This window comes from Oncorhynchus mykiss, chromosome 27 (genome assembly GCF_013265735.2).
Source record: "Oncorhynchus mykiss isolate Arlee chromosome 27, USDA_OmykA_1.1, whole genome shotgun sequence".
NCBI lineage: Eukaryota > Metazoa > Chordata > Actinopteri > Salmoniformes > Salmonidae > Oncorhynchus > Oncorhynchus mykiss.
Window position 1 is genome coordinate 28,180,693 of NC_048591.1, and position 14,142 is coordinate 28,194,834.

The 14,142-nt window shown below is 43.8% G+C and overlaps 1 protein-coding gene across 9 annotated transcripts in view; it reads left to right on the forward strand.

Annotated features, from left to right (window-relative positions):
• LOC110507900 (RNA-binding protein Musashi homolog 2) overlaps nt 1-14,142 on the forward strand; it is a 372,381-nt gene that overhangs the window by 124,606 nt on the left and 233,633 nt on the right. The gene's annotated exons all lie outside the window — the stretch shown is intronic.

Below are 14,142 nucleotides of genomic sequence, written 5' to 3' on the forward strand. Positions count from 1 at the left end.
TCCCTATTCTGACATCAATACCAAACAATACTGATGCTACAGTGCCTCACAATGTCATCTTGATTGTCCCTATTCTGACATCAATACAAAACAATACTGATGCTACATCTCCTCAGAATGTCATCTTGATTGTCCCTATTCTGACATCAATACCAAACAATACTGATGCTACATCTCCTCAGAATGTCATCTTGATTGTCCCTATTCTGACATCAATACCAAACAATACTGATGCTACATCTCCTCACAATGTAATCTTGATTGTCCCTATTCTGACATCAATACTGATGCTACATCTCCTCACAATGTCATCTTGATTGTCCCTATTCTGACATCAATACCAAACAATACTGATGCTACATCTCCTCAGAATGTCATCTTGATTGTCCCTATTCTGACATCAATACCAAACAATACTGATGCTACAGTGCCTCACAATGTCCACTTGATTGTCCCTATTCTGTCATCAATACCAAACAATACTGATGCTACATCTCCTCACAATGTCATCTTGATTGTCCCTATTCTGACATCAATACCAAACAATACTGATGCTACAGCTCCTCACAATGTCATCTTGATTGTCCCTATTCTGACATCAATACCAAACAATACTGATGCTACATCTCCTCACAATGTCATCTTGATTGTCCCTATTCTGACATCAATACTGATGCTACAGCTCCTCAGAATGTCATCTTGATTGTCCCTATTCTGACATCAATACCAAACAATACTGATGCTACATCTCCTCAGAATGTCATCTTGATTGTCCCTATTCTGACATCAATACAAAACAATACTGATGCTACATCTCCTCAGAATGTCATCTTGATTGTCCCTATTCTGACATCAATACCAAACAATACTGATGCTACATCTCCTCAGAATGTCATCTTGATTGTCCCTATTCTGACATCAATACCAAACAATACTGATGTTACAGTGCCTCACAATGTCATCTTGATTGTCCCTATTCTGACATCAATACCAAACAATACTGATGCTACAGCTCCTCACAATGTCATCTTGATTGTCCCTATTCTGACATCAATACAAAACAATAGTGATGCTACATCTCCTCACAATGTCATCTTGATTGTCCCTATTCTGCCATCAATACAAAACAATACTGATGCTACATCTCCTCAGAATGTCATCTTGATTGTCCCTATTCTGACATCAATACCAAACAATACTGATGCTACATCTCCTCACAATGTCATCTTGATTGTCCCTATTCTGACATCAATACTGATGCTACATCTCCTCACAATGTCATCTTGATTGTCCCTATTCTGACATCAATACCAAACAATACTGATGCTACATCTCCTCACAATGTCATCTTGATTGTCCCTATTCTGACATCAATACTGATGCTACATCTCCTCACAATGTCATCTTGATTGTCCCTATTCTGCCATCAATACCAAACAATACTGATGCTACATCTCCTCAGAATGTCATCTTGATTGTCCCTATTCTGACATCAATACTGATGCTACAGCTCCTCAGAATGTCATCTTGATTGTCCCTATTCTGACATCAATACCAAACAATACTGATGCTACATCTCCTCAGAATGTCATCTTGATTGTCCCTATTCTGACATCAATACCAAACAATACTGATGCTACATCTCCTCAGAATGTCATCTTGATTGTCCCTATTCTGACATCAATACTGATGCTACATCTCCTCAGAATGTCATCTTGATTGTCCCTATTCTGACATCAATACCAAACAATACTGATGCTACATCTCCTCAGAATGTCATCTTGATTGTCCCTATTCTGACATCAATACCAAACAATACTGATGCTACATCTCCTCAGAATGTCATCTTGATTGTCCCTATTCTGACATCAATACCAAACAATACTGATGCTACATCTCCTCACAATGTCATCTTGATTGTCCCTATTCTGACATCAATACAAAACAATACTGATGCTACATCTCCTCAGAATGTCATCTTGATTGTCCCTATTCTGACATCAATACCAAACAATACTGATGCTACATCTCCTCAGAATGTCATCTTGATTGTCCCTATTCTGACATCAATACCAAACAATACTGATGCTACATCTCCTCACAATGTCATCTTGATTGTCCCTATTCTGACATCAATACTGATGCTACAGCTCCTCAGAATGTCATATTGATTGTCCCTATTCTGACATCAATACCAAACAATACTGATGCTACATCTCCTCAGAATGTCATCTTGATTGTCCCTATTCTGACATCAATACCAAACAATACTGATGCTACAGTGCCTCACAATGTCATCTTGATTGTCCCTATTCTGACATCAATACAAAACAATACTGATGCTACATCTCCTCAGAATGTCATCTTGATTGTCCCTATTCTGACATCAATACCAAACAATACTGATGCTACATCTCCTCAGAATGTCATCTTGATTGTCCCTATTCTGACATCAATACCAAACAATACTGATGCTACATCTCCTCACAATGTAATCTTGATTGTCCCTATTCTGACATCAATACTGATGCTACATCTCCTCACAATGTCATCTTGATTGTCCCTATTCTGACATCAATACCAAACAATACTGATGCTACATCTCCTCAGAATGTCATCTTGATTGTCCCTATTCTGACATCAATACCAAACAATACTGATGCTACAGTGCCTCACAATGTCATCTTGATTGTCCCTATTCTGTCATCAATACCAAACAATACTGATGCTACATCTCCTCACAATGTCATCTTGATTGTCCCTATTCTGACATCAATACCAAACAATACTGATGCTACAGCTCCTCACAATGTCATCTTGATTGTCCCTATTCTGACATCAATACCAAACAATACTGATGCTACATCTCCTCACAATGTCATCTTGATTGTCCCTATTCTGACATCAATACTGATGCTACAGCTCCTCAGAATGTCATCTTGATTGTCCCTATTCTGACATCAATACCAAACAATACTGATGCTACATCTCCTCAGAATGTCATCTTGATTGTCCCTATTCTGACATCAATACCAAACAATACTGATGCTACATCTCCTCACAATGTCATCTTGATTGTCCCTATTCTGACATCAATACCAAACAATACTAATGCTACATCTCCTCAGAATGTCATCTTGATTGTCCCTATTCTGACATCAATACCAAACAATACTGATGCTACATCTCCTCACAATGTCATCTTGATTGTCCCTATTCTGACATCAATACCAAACAATACTGATGCTACATCTCCTCAGAATGTCATCTTGATTGTCCCTATTCTGACATCAATACTGATGCTACATCTCCTCAGAATGTCATCTTGATTGTCCCTATTCTGACATCAATACCAAACAATACTGATGCTACATCTCCTCACAATGTCATCTTGATTGTCCCTATTCTGACATCAATACCAAACAATACTGATGCTACATCTCCTCAGAATGTCATCTTGATTGTCCCTATTCTGACATCAATACTGATGCTACATCTCCTCACAATGTCATCTTGATTGTCCCTATTCTGACATCAATACCAAACAATACTGATGCTACATCTCCTCACAATGTCATCTTGATTGTCCCTATTCTGACATCAATACCAAACAATACTTATGCTACATCTCCTCACAATGTCATCTTGATTGTCCCTATTCTGCCATCAATACCAAACAATACTGATGCTACATCTCCTCACAATGTCATCTTGATTGTCCCTATTCTGACATCAATACCAAACAATACTGATGCTACATCTCCTCAGAATGTCATCTTGATTGTCCCTATTCTGCCATCAATACAAAACAATACTGATGCTACAGCTCCTCACAATGTCACCCTGATTTGTCATGCTATTGCCTTTTAAATCCAGGAACATAAAAGACAGATTGCAAGTTTACACAACAGGATACTCCAGTTGATCAACCTGTCTCTCCGGCGTTCCTCAGGAAACAAACCTCAATGAAAGAGGGAATAATTAAACGGGAGGATGAAAAAGGAGAAGAAGAAAAAATGCCTGACAAGCTTTCTAATTTCCCCCAACAGCAGGTGGTTGTCATCCATCTGAGAGTAGTTACAGACAGCTGGCGATACTCCACTCCAAAGAGAGAGAGTGTGTGTGTGTGTGTGTGTGTGTGTGTGTTGGGAGAACAGGTTGGCAGGAGTGCTGGTGGTCTCTGCACAGTGTCACTCTCTCATCCCCCTAATGATCACACATTGCCGCTCTGCCCTCTGAAGTTGGCACTGCCCACAGGTGTTTGACCTTTGACCCTCAGCCTGATGGCTAGCACTCAGAAGCCCCTGGCTTAGTGGAGTACCTCTGCCTGCCTGACAGTTATAAAAGATGACTGCTCAGAACAGAATGAAGATCACTCAGGCTTTTGTAATCCTTTGTAATCCTTTGTAGTCTCTGCCTTATGGCAAAGTGTGTTGTCTTAACTCAGATACAGTGACTGAGGGACTGGCGTAAAGTCTGAGAAACACCACCTGTTACAATGGGAATAGTGTGACTAGATATAAAGGCAGTTTAACTGTAAACATTATGTTCATGCAGTAAGACTACCTACATTGAGACTAAATAAATAAAGATACATTTCCCCTGCATCTCCTCCTCTCCAGACCTTTCATGTCTTTTGGCCCATGACTGTCTTCCTCTATGTCCACCCTATGGAACGACAGAGCTCTGTAGACCAACCAGCACCTGTCCATCTTTCTGTGTACATGTGTCTGTGGGGTAAAAACTTCATCGACACTAAGAGTGTCTGAACAGCGACTAAATCATTCGCAGCAGGAGGTGGCTGAGAACAAAGCAAAAGGCCCTTTCATTCCCCTCACCCCCCACCTCTCCCCTCACCCCTCACCCCCCACCTCTCCCCTCACCCCCCACCTCACCCCTCACCCCCCACCTCTCCCCTCACCCCTCACCCCCCACCTCTCCTCTCACCCCCCACCTCACCCCCCACCTCTCCCCTCACCCCCCACCTCTCCCCTCACCCCCCACCTCTCCCCTCACCCCCCACCTCACCCCTCACCCCCCACCTCTCCTCTCACCCCCCACCTCACCCCCCACCTCTCCCCTCACCCCCACCTCTCCCCTCACCCCCCACCTCTCCCCTCACCTCTCCCCTCACCCCCCACCCCCCACCTCTCCCCTCACCTATCCCCTCACCTATCCCCTCACCCCCCACCTCTCCCCTCACCCCCCACCTCTCCCCCCACCCCCACCTCTCCCCCCACCCCCCACCTCTCCCCCCACCTCTCCCCTCACCCCCCCACCTCACCCCCCACCTCTCCCCTCACCCCTCACCTCTCCCCTCACCCCTCACCTCTCCCCCAACCTCTCCCCTCACTCCCCACCTCTCCACTCACCCGCCAACCTCTTCCCTCTCTCCCCAACCTCTCCCCTCACACCCCACCTCTCCCCTCACCCCCACCTCTCCCCCCAACCTCACCCCCCACCTCTCCCCCCAACCTCACCCCTCACCTCTCCCCCAACCTCTCCCCTCTCCCCCAACCTCTTACAGTAATGAAACGATGCAACTTTTCCCTCTTACTCCATTTGTAGTATCTTACAAAAATGTTTATTTTCCTAAAACATCCCTCTGGCAGGCCACCTTGGAAACAGCCACTTCACTCTCTTTTTACCCGTGATTTGTAAGCCCTCCTCTTCTCAACCCTCGCTCTCTTTTGGTCTGTTTGGGCCTCTCTAGCCAGAATATTTTGTGTTCTCTTGGGACTGGTTCAGCCAAGAAGATCTGTATGACTGGAAATGATCACCAGCACCACATCTCCCATTATCTTCTGAATGGATTCTACTAAAAGGCCCTAATGCATTTAGCTGTTTAACCACTGCACAGCTCATTTTGTTTTACAAGTTCCCTGATAATCCCAAGCCGTTGGTAATTATCTTATTGAGTGAGCCCCCACTCTTTACAAGTTCCCTGATAATCACAAGCCGTTGGTAATTATCTTATTGAGTGAGCCCCCACTCTTTTCAAGTTCCCTGATAATCACAAGCCGTTGGTAATTATCTTATTGAGTGAGCCCCCACTCTTTTCAAGTTCCCTGATAATCACAAGCCGTTGGTAATTATCTTATTGAGTGAGCCCCCACTCTTTTCAAGTTCCCTGATAATCACAAGCCGTTGGTAATTATCTTATTGAGTGAGCCCCCACTCTTTTCAAGTTCCCTGATAATCACAAGCCGTTGGTAATTATCTTATTGAGTGAGCCCCCACTCTTTTCAAGTTCCCTGATAATCACAAGCCGTTGGTAATTATCTTATTGAGTGAGCCCCCACTCTTTTCAAGTTCCCTGATAATCACAAGCCGTTGGTAATTATCTTATTGAGTGAGCCCCCACTCTTTTCCTTGTGCGTGTGTGTAACCTTTGTGTGCATAGCATGTGCATGAGCATATCCAAGTGTGTGTGTGTGTGCTTGTGTTCTTCACAATGTTATGCTCCAAGGCCAGTGTGGAGCAAATTGTTTCTCTAATTTGCCAAATGCTTTGAATCTCCTCGTCCTCCTGCTGTTGGGAAATGGCCCTTTAATAATAAAGGCCAATTAGGTTAAAAGAGCTTTGCTACTTCCCCTGATGTGGCCAAAGCTTCATGTTTTCTCCCATTATACCAAACTGGTATTTTAGGGCCCTTTGTAAAATTTTTTTTAAAAAATTAAAAAAATAAAACATTTTTCTCTCTCACAGTTTTCAGTCGAAGTCCAAGTTACGCATGCAGTTCTCCAGTTGGAGCTCAAACCTTACTGAACAGATTTCACTTTGGTTGTGTAGCACAAGAGATGCCTTTCTCCCCTCATGTTTTGTCTCTTGTGGTGTGCAATGTGCATCATCCTGTTTAACAGAGTGTATGAGGAGGTAAATTGGAGAGTTTTTTTCTTGGCCAGGAATGTGACTTTGCCCATGTTGTTTGTGAGCTGTGTTAAATGAGGCTGAGAGAGAGCAGGGCCTGGTGCTCACATCAGGCTGGTCACTAGAAGCACGTAGATTTCAGACGTTTGAAAAGGTCCTCAGGACATCAATATATGCTGTACTCAGCGCTCGCTAAAAAATATAAAAAGTTATGCCACAGCAGTGGGCTCGAACTCACAACGCTCAGAGCACGCTGCTTAGACCAGGGTTTCCCAAACTTTCTTCCTCGGGCCCCCCTTCCAGCATTGGGGAACGTCCCGGGCCCCCCCTGCGCGTGCACTTGCGCCAGGTCTATTTATATGCGCCCAAGCACTGTTGATGACACAAACTGTTCACACCCCTCTTGTTGGTGGAGAGAATTTAGCAGTTTAAAGCTCATTTCCTGCAATTCTACACATTTTGACATGGGGTACAAAGAACATTTAGCCGTTTTAAAGCAAATTTTCTTGCAATTCTATACATTTTGCGACATCTAATATGTATTCATGTGATATTTGAGTGACATAAAAATGACAGTATCTATGGGCTGAACAACGAAATAAAACATTAGCAGACATGGCCTAGTTGATCTGGACATTTCTGACAAGTTCCAAATATCTCTTTAAGATATCCAATGACTGACATGTCAAGAGGAACTGATAATACACTACCACCCCATTCACTGTACCTTGTGCATTCTACTATTACAACTTTTAAGAGAATGTACAAAAAAAGGGGGTTTTCTTTATTTTTACTATTTTCTACATTGTAGAATAATAGTGAAGACATCAACGCTATGAAATAACACATGGAATCATGTAGTAACCAAAAAAGTTACTATAAAATATATTTGAGATTTGAGATTCTTCAAAGTAGCCACCCTTTGCCTTGATGACAGCTTTGCACACTCATTGCATTCTCTCAACCAGCTTCACCTGGAATGCTTTACCAACAGTCTTGAAGGAGTTTCCAAATATGTTGAGCACTTCTTGGCTGTTTTTTGTTCACTCTACAGTCCAACTCATCTCAAACCATCTCAATTGGGTTAAGGTCAGGTGATTGTGGAGGCCAGGTCATCTGATGCAGTACTCCATCACTCTCCTTGGTCAAATAGCCCTTACACAGCCTGGAGGTGTGCTGTCCTATTGAAAAACAAATGATAATTCCACTAAGCCCAAACCAGATGGGATGGCGTATCGCTGCAGAATGCTGTGGTAGCCATGCTGGTTAAGTGTACCTTGCATTCTAAATAAATCACTGACATTGTCATCAGCAAAGCACCATCACACCTCCTCCTCTATGCTTCACGGTTGGAACCACACACGGAGACCATCCGTTCACCTGCTCTGTGTCTCACAAAGACACGGCAGTTGGGACCAAAAATCTTACATTTGGACTCATCAGACCAAAGGACAAATGTACACCAGTCTAATGTCCATTGCTCATCTTTCTTGGCCCAAGCAAGTCTCTTCTTCTTATTGGTGTCCTTTAGTAGTAGTTTCTTTGCAGCAGTTCGACCATGCATCTCAGTGCTTGAGGCGTCACTACAGACACCCTGGTTTGATTTCAAGCTGTATCAAAACCGGCTGTGATTGGGAGTCCCATAGGGCGGCACACAATTGGCCCAGCGTCGTCCGGGTTTGGCCTACTGTTTCCCGGTAGGCCGTCCTTGTAAATAAGAATTTGTTCTTAACTGACTTGCCTAGTTCAATAAAACATTTTTTTTTTAAATAAAGAAATGAAGGCCTGATTCACTCAGTCTCTGAACAGTTGATGTTGAGATGTGTCTGTTACTTGAACTCTGTGAAGAATTTATTTGGGCTGCAATTTCTGAGGCTCGTAACTCTAATGAACTTATCCTCTGCAGCAGAGGTAACTCTGGGTCTTCCTTTCCTGTGGCAATCCTCATGAGAGACAGTTTCATCATAGCGCTTGATGGTTTTTGCGACTGCACTTGGAGAAATGTTCAAAGTTCTTGAAATGTTCTGTATTGACTGACCATGTGTTAAAGTAATGATGGACTGTCATTTCTCTTTGCTTATAAAATATAGAATATATTTTGATTTGTTTAACACTTTTTTGCTTACTTTGAATTTGAGTTACTTAAACTTTGAGTTGTTTTTGTTTTAACCCTGTAACCACGTGGAATTAATGGGTCCAAAATCGATATGAAACTATGAGATCAATTTGGCTCAGATGCCTGTGTGTGAGAAGGTCTGGGTCTGTGTGTGAGAAGGTCTCGATCTGTGTGTGAGTCAGTCTGGATCTGTGTGTGAGTCAGTCTGGATCTGTGTGTGAGTCAGTCCGGATCTGTGTGTGAGTCAGTCTGGATCTGTGTGTGAGTCAGTCTGGATCTGTGTGTGAGTCAGTCTAGATCTGTGTGTGAGTCAGTCTGGATCTGTGTGTGAGTCAGTCTGGATCTGTGTGTGAGTCAGTCTGGATCTGTGTGCGAGTCAGTCTGGATCTGTTTGTGTGCTGACATGCTCACCTAGGTCTCAGGAACGACACACTCCATTTGTTGTGGCATTGGAGCGGCTGTGAGCCAGAGCCTCCTGTTCTGATGTGGCTGAGGCACCAGAGACACGCCAGAGAAGCATACACACACACACACACACCTGGTTTAGATTTATCCCTGTCAAAATTAAACGAAATAAGAACGCGTCAAGAACAAGGAATTTTAATAGGTACAAAATAATGTCAAGGGCAAAAATAACAGAGCAAAGCTCTGCTTGCTGCAAATGGAGATGATGACGGTCTTTCCATTTTTCCAGTCAGAGAGAGTAATAGTAATTGTGCAGGACTGCAGAGCGGGGCTGATCAGCTCACTAAGCCTGAATGTGACCTTTCATAAAGACACACTGCATATACATGTACCGCCTCGCATAGATCTCATTTCAAGCCTCTTTTATATTCTAATTTATTAACAATTTATGGGCACCCAGGGAAGAATTTTGAGACTGTGTTTTTGACGAGGCAGAGGCTCTCTCCCAGACACAGTCAGCATTTGAAGCATTAAACACAATGCCCTGTGTTACAGTGGGTCTGTTTGAGCGTGTGTTTTCCTGAGAGAGTTAGGGATGTGTTTCCGCCTCTGTGTCCACAGCTGTCTCTGAGAGAAGGCGCCTTTGGCAGACACTGTGTGTGTGTGTGTGCGTGTGTGTGTGTGTGTGTGCGTGTGTGTGTGTGTGTTGCAGTGCTTTCTTCCTCCCCATCACACCTGATTCCCTTTGACAAAGACCCTAATGGCTCAATATTTTGTGTCTGCTCAAAGCAAGCGAAGACTAAATCTTGACTCTCCATCTGCCGCAGATGTTCTCTCCCCCAGTTTCTGACAGATTCACAGGGAAGTGTTTTAATTTGACGTCAGCATTTGGAGACCTTCTTCAAAACAAATTATTCCAAATGATGACAGAAAAGCTCCAGAGAGCTTTGGCTGGTCCCCTGTGGGGAGACGATGGCCATGTTAACCTCTTTGGAGAGTTGACCAGGCAATGTGTGTGGTAGGGGTAGGTGGGGGTAGGTAGGGATAGCAAGAGAGGGAGAGAGAGGTAGCTGAGATTGAGCATCACTGCCTCGAGTCCATCTCACCTTGCAGTGTGAGCCAGCTGAGGCATTTGAATTGGAAAAGAGAAGAGAGGAGACTCAGATGGTCTTTGTGTTGGAAGGCTGAGGACTGAATCAGAGACATTTCTAAGGCTTCGTGTTATACCTCTTCTCTGACCTTCAGTCTCACCACTTTCCTCTCCTCCATTGTTGAAGTGATACTCTTTTTTTTCCAACAAGCCCAGAGTGAGTGCGGTTGCTCTCCCAGGAGTTAATATCCATTCACACTTTCAGAATGCTTCATTACACACCTTGACCTCACTGGCATTTCACTGCTGCCTGGATATTAAGACTGCATGGGGCTGCAGAAGTGCCTCTGAAAAACCTTCTGGGAGACCTGAGAGGAAGGGAGAGTGGGAGAGAGAAAAAGAAAGAGAGAAAAGAAGATTGGGAGAGAGTGAGGGGAGAAGGTTTTATTTGGGAGAGGAGGGAATTGTTTCACTTCACACCCACAAACCTCCCACGGATAGTAGGGTGCAACACTTTGTAATTACTGTGGCTGAGGCTCTGAGGTTTCCATGTTGTTATTTAGGAATATGCTGTAAGTGAAGTACTTTAGCATCCCAACGCTGTATGGTCCTGCCATTAATGAAGGGCGTTTATTGATGTGAATTAAATGACACGTTTTTCCAGACAGACTTTTGTTTGTGTGCATGTGTGTGTAATAACTACCCTCCATAAAACAAACACGCTTTGGGTTTTATTTTTTATGATCCTCTCTTGAAATGGACAGTGATCCTTGCACTGACAGGGATTGGACATCAGCGCCTGTATTTTCTTCTCTCTCTTTCTCTCTCTCTCTGTTTCGTGTATTGAGAACTACATCGTTGGCAGGCCTCTGGCTCTGCTTCTTGAGAGCAGCGCTTGCACCGCTATTACTGCGTTAGAGCAAATGAATTAGCACTGAAGTGTATGTCAAATGATTGATTTTATTTCCCTCCACCTGTCCTGGTTTGAGGCACACAGACAGGCTTTATAAATAGCCGTGGTGGATGAGAGTGGAGCATTGTGGAGTCAGTATGGATGCCCCAGCTGCTGAGTTAGTCATGGCTGGCGCATGACGTGCTACTCTGAAGAGGGGGTTGATCCAGCACCCATTAATCCACTCCGTAGCCACTGAATCAGAGATGAACTGAACTGGTCCATATCGCTCAGCTATGTCCTCTCCCCATAGTACGGAGATCTCATCCTGGATGATCCATGTTTGTGCTGCTACAGGGGCAACTTTGGCTAGATTCCAAACTGAAAATGTGCCATCCTCCCGTTGCTCTGCCCTTGATGACTTACCTGTCTGGGAAATTTCACTTAGCCTATGAGAGTGTTGTGTCCCGCTATCACTGTTAGCCTTAGAGCAGGAGAAGCCAACTAGGGACAATTTTTGTACACTGCAAATTGACCACAACTAAGCCCAAAAGAGATTGGATTTGAAAATGTCATTTCATTACATTGAGAAACCATCACGTACAGTTGTAGTCAAAATGTTGTACACACCTACTCATTCAAGGGTTTTCTTTATTTGTACTATTTTCTACATTGTAGAATAATAGTGAATACATCAGAACTATGAAGCAATCAAAAAAGTGTTAAACAAATGAAAATATATTCTTCAAAGTAGCCACCTTTTGCCTTGATGACAGCTTTGCACAATCTTGGCATTCTCTCAAAATACTATCCATCCACTATCTTCAGATCCACCAGGATGAGCCCTTAAGGGCAGGGGTTAAGGGGATACGTTGTTCTGATTGGAATCCAGGCCCTGACTCACTGCGTTGACCTGTTCTCATTGTCCTGTCATAATGACCAAACAACAGCCCAATCAGACGGTAAGCAGAGAGAGGAAGTGTTTGTTATAATGATTTCCTACCACTCAGTTTGACCTCTGACCTCTGCTTCTCCTCCAGGCTCTTGTATGACGGTGGCTGCATCTGCTAACACTCTGCCTAACCCTGCTAAAGCAGAGCTGGAGGCTAGAGGTCATTTAGAGTGTTGGACATTTTGAAGAGATTGGTCAGAAAATGCCTCTGGTGTAACCAACCACAAGGACTGTCATACCCTTGCTACTTTTCTCAGAAGAAGACAACCAATGAGGAGAAAGTGAGAAAAAAGATGTCAGTGTTAGTCCAGCAGCATACCCCTGGGATAGATAGAGGAGCCTGTTCCTCTGTGACCGTAGCAACAGGTCACGCTGCTGGATTTGTCACCCAACGCCTCTCCCCCTCTCTTTACCCCCCCCCTCCCCCCCTTCCACTCAGACGCTGAGCTTCCACTCTCCCCTCTGGCTTGTGATTATTTTTTACATTCATCGACAAATGGCTAACGCTGAGAGAGCGGGAGTGAGGGCAAATGTAAAAGTTGTATAAGAATCCATTAGTGTTCCACAATGAACAGAGGAGACAAAGATTCCTGCATTTCACTGGGCCTTAATTCAATCAGTCATCTGCTGTCTGTGACTTTGGTTTGTGTTCAAAGAAACTCGATTAAAATCATTGTGAATGATCCACTATGTATCTGCTGGTGTTTACTTTGGAAATGATTGGAAACACCTGGCATATTTGCCAGCATCATAGCTCTCGTTCTGACTGCTCATCGAACACTTGAGCACTCGTAGGAAAGAGAGAGGAGAGCTTTGTGACTTGTGACTCTTTCACTGATTTTAGACCTGTCATAAGCTGTGTTCTAGTTTGAGCTATTTCAATGACTCCAGAATTGTCACATAATGTTCTGCTACTCTATAAGTGACCGCACTCGGCTGCTCCGGAGGCTAACTTAGACACTCACAAATCTGGAGACGCAGAAAATAGTTGTTTTTAACCTTGCCCCCCCCCCCCTCTTTCTCCCTCCTCTCTCCTCTTCTCTCCTGACCCTACTCTCCTCACCCTCCTTCCCCGTTTGAAGGAGAAGACCAGTTATTTACTGAGGCTGGCTCTGTGCTCTGCTCTGGCTGGGCCCAAAATAGAGGCACAGTAATCACAATTACACAGCCAGGGTGGAGGGTTGAAGTGTCATTTAGCAAGATAATCAAAAAGTCATCTCTCTCTCCTTTCTCCTCTCTACCCTTCTCTCTCTCAGCTCTGCTTTTCTCAGACTTGGCAATGTTTCAAAATGCCTTTTTCTCAGAGGCAATACAGCATACAGTCGCAGGATCAAAGGCAGAGAAAAAGGTTGTAAAGTCAAATATCTGAGATTTGACCTTGTGTCAGGTGAAAGATGGCAAGAACAAGTTGAATGTAACTTTCAGAATATAATTTCTCAGTACTTCCCCTCTGCATTTCCCTGCTGTTTGGTCTGAGCCCAATGCTATGATTCCCTCACACAACCTCCCAGGAGATGTTCAGTCAGAGCTGGAGCTGCATGCAGCTGTAATATTTCAAAGTGCCTTGATTAAAACACTAACCACCATTTAATTCCTCAGGATATCAAATTTCCTTTTTGTATTAATGCTCTCTTGTTAGGTTTACTTCGAGAACTAATCAGGCTAAATGAGTAGAGTAGAGTGCTCCAGTCTGCAGATAGACATTGCTGTCAGTCCTCCCCAAGCTGCCTGTGATGGATGCACTTTGATTCACTTCCTGCACTGAGGAGACAGGAAGGGGCGGGCATATGCCACTCTGAGTGGCAGCTTGTGGTGCT